The following is a 3,585-nucleotide window of genomic DNA, read 5'->3' as shown; positions in this document are numbered from 1 at the left end:
TATCCAAGACGATGGATAAAGTCCAAAATAAGCCTTATAGTTCTGTACAGTCGCATAAGACCCAGAATTACCGGTTTTTTTATATTTTATCCAACGTTCGGTATTTTAGAAACTAAAAAACACAACTTTTCGGAAACTGCATCTGTTTCCGTTCTCAGGTGGTGGGGGAAGACACCTACTCAGTTGGGTCCCTTAGAAAGAACTAACCTCAGTCACTGGATTGATTGAAGTTAGCGCTATCTAAGGGACCCAACTGAGTAGGTGTCTTCACCCACCACCTGAGGACGGAAACAGATCCAGTTTCATAAACGCTATATTTTCTAGTTTCAAGAATACGGAAAGATGGATGAAGCCCAAAAAACCCAGTAATTCTGAGTGTTACACACCATCGTCAGAACAGTTTAGAATCTACTCATGTAAGCATTCAGTATCAAGACTGTACAGTAACATATAGCTAGAGAAATCTCTCTGTACACAGACATTTCTTGCCTCAACCGTCCCTTCGATTTGTAATCTTTTTGGAACTTGTATATGCTCAGCTAAACGTAAGATACTATTTTTGGCATGCCACATTCTTTTTCGAATAGTTTAATTATCGGTGTGATATCCGAACTTTATAATTTAAGTTCCCTTTGCTTTTAAGAAGCGATGCAACCTTGGGACATGGGTGAAGGTGGTGGACCCATTTTCATTCTGCCTTCCCTCTGGTGAATGCTACGAAGCTATCGCTTCTTTATAGCGTACTTCTAGAATATATATATATGATAAATTTACCTATAACAATATCACGTTCAAACTACTGAAGTGGGAATGTGAGTATAGTAGTACTGTAGCTCTATGAATGTATTTCTTAAACGTAAGTGGCATTGTCTGTAGCTGTAGTATGTAGTTAAAATAAGAAGCAATGTGAATGGAAATAACATCTAAAATACATTACGTAAATATAGTATAGTACACAATATGTAGTGAGATGTCCATTGAAGATTGAACTGGAAAATTATGGCAGTTCCAAACTCCAGCAAAGTTTTCTACCTATAATTCTTCCATTGATCCACTTTTGCGCATAACCCTTGAGGGACACTGAAATCAAGACAACACTAAATATGCATAATATTTTGGCTTGTAGACCCGTTGCTAGGCAACGATCGCGAAAGAAGCAGCTATAAATAGCCGTTGGTAAGTAACGGTCTCAAAAACGAGCGTGTTCCCACGGCAAAAATTGCACAGAAGTAATGAAAAGTATTTTCTATGTGATCCGTGCCGTGATATAAGCAGGATAGTTAGAGTCAGTTCAGATGAGTTGAGTTGGTTGGTGAATGAGTTAATGAGTTGGACAACTGCTGAGGTTCTGACGTTATGAGCTGTTGCTGTGAGAAGCTAATAGCTGGGGCTGGGGATAGTTCCGGAACCCAGAGGAAGAAAAACGTCTGCCTTTGGGAGCCACTACCGAGAAACGGCTGAAGACTCGACTGTGGACACTGTGTGTTCAGTAGTGAATTATGAAGTGTGGAAACGCGCTGTATCAAAACGTGCAATGGATCAGATCAGTTCAAACCCCCGTCTATATCTAGAAGAACCTAAGAAAGTAACTCATTCAATTGAATAAAATAGTTTAAATGCGCGATTTCAAAGTATAATTTGAACGTAGGGCTAAATTATTATGTAAATAATAAGCGGGTACCCCTGATAAGGCCCTGAGTTCATAAGGAAATATATGGAGTTTGTTTGAACACAAATTTTAAATAATTTGACTTCCTGATTATTTATAAACTGGAAATTAACGAAACTGATAAAAAAGGTTGAGTTGTCCCTGTGCTTAATTAAGCACTACACCATAAAGGCGTATAGGGGAATGAATATATGAATCCGTATTCCCTTGACCTCGGCATTAATTTTAAGTGAATGGTCAGCTTCAATCCCCGGCCGCTTTACCCTCGAGAAAATAACCCCCGGTACCAATTGGATAAGAGGCTGGGTGGGTCCCAGAGCCGGTCTGAAGAAAATTCTTAACCCTACCGGGATTCGAACTCTGTCATCCAGCCCATAGCCAGTTGCTATACACACTGAGCTATCCCGACTGTAATAAAATTGATATGCTCACCGCATTCATTTACGAAATATGTAAAAGAAATGACTGCGAACTGAGAGGAAGCAATATTTTCTTCAGATGCGTGTAGGCATTCGTTATGACTGGTCTGAGTTGTGCGAAATCTCTCCAGAGTACATTTTTGATTGACCATTCAGCAGTAAGTTTGGCAGTAAAGTGAATGAGTGGGTCGTTACAGTTTGAAAAAGGCACGTTTCCCTCCTTTAAAAGTAGCTTAGTACCTATAACTGAAGGTTGAATTTTCTAAGGAACATCCCTATGTAGTAGTAGCTCCGGTTATATGACCGGTATAAGATGGTTCTTAAATGCAGGCTCTTTCTGAGGAGATTGTGATGGTCCTGTTGAAGCATGCGGAAGGATACAGAAGGGAGTAATTGCCGACAACTTTAGTGCACATGAAACTCGGTTCTAGCGTTTAGGTCGACCTCCCCACTCCCCTCTCTGACGTCATCCCCAAGGTGTATAATTTGTGTAAAGAGACCCTTTGGTATCGTTAGCAAATTTGTCTGCATGATGGAGTTCATTTTATTTTCATTTACACTTCTCCCTTTCCACATTCTCCCCTCATTTCTTGTTTCTTTTCTCCTGTCACAGAAGAGAGCATGTGTGTACAAGTTTTGATGGGCAGTGGAACTGCACTTGTGTGTAGCTCGGTTTCGATGGCCGGTCGGTCATTCCTGATATTTTATATATGATAAGGAGGTACGCTGTGGCGTAGTTGGTTAAGGCACTATGCTACAAGCGGGAAGGTCGCGGGTTCGAGTCCCGATGAGGTGGATTTTTTCAATTGACCTAATCCTTCCAGTCACATTATGGCCGTGGGGTCGACTCAGCCTCTAACAGAAATGGGTACCAGGAATCTTCGTAGGGGTTAAAGGGCGGCCGGCGCGTAAGGCTGACAACCTCACCGCCATCTGTGGACCGATTGTCTAGAAGTTGTGAGAGCCTCGACGTTTCACAACTGTATGGGCCTTTACTGCTTGGTAGAGGGATAGCTTTACCTTACCTAATGTATATATGCACTGCTATTTAAGCCAGCATTCGTAACAATGAATTTAATTAATAATACATTAAGACGTTTTCATGTAATACGAAATTTTCTTACACTTCCTATGTCAAGATTATTTGTTTCTTGTCCTCAGTAATGTTGTGTGATTCCTGGTTTCCGAAATGCAGTCTGAGGAAAGCAAAAATTCTGTTATTTTTTAGCACTCTGTCCTATATTTGACATGCGATTCAATAACGAAAAGTTTAATGTATTTGCCTGATGATGGCCTTTTGAAGGCCGAAACATGCAGCAAAAGTATCTCCTAGAGCTACTTACACGTATTATTGATTGTTGTGTTGTGACGGGTTTCAGTAAGAAATAAAAATTCTATTGGTAGACTTAAAAGGATTCTGACAATGGTGTATACTGTACTTCTTTTGACTTATTTTGGACTTCACCCATCGTCTGGTATATAAAAGACAAAAAAAAA

At 40.2% G+C, this 3,585-nt stretch overlaps 1 protein-coding gene across 10 annotated transcripts in view; it reads left to right on the top strand.

Moving 5' to 3' along the window:
• The window catches only part of LOC111863322 (homeobox protein homothorax), a 1,160,896-nt gene that overhangs the window by 1,126,336 nt on the left and 30,975 nt on the right, over window positions 1-3,585 (top strand). The gene's annotated exons all lie outside the window — the stretch shown is intronic.

The sequence above is a fragment of the Cryptotermes secundus genome, unplaced genomic scaffold, assembly GCF_002891405.2.
Source record: "Cryptotermes secundus unplaced genomic scaffold, Csec_1.0 scaffold159, whole genome shotgun sequence".
In the NCBI taxonomy this organism is placed as follows: domain Eukaryota; kingdom Metazoa; phylum Arthropoda; class Insecta; order Blattodea; family Kalotermitidae; genus Cryptotermes; species Cryptotermes secundus.
This window is presented reverse-complemented; position numbering and strand designations above follow the sequence as displayed.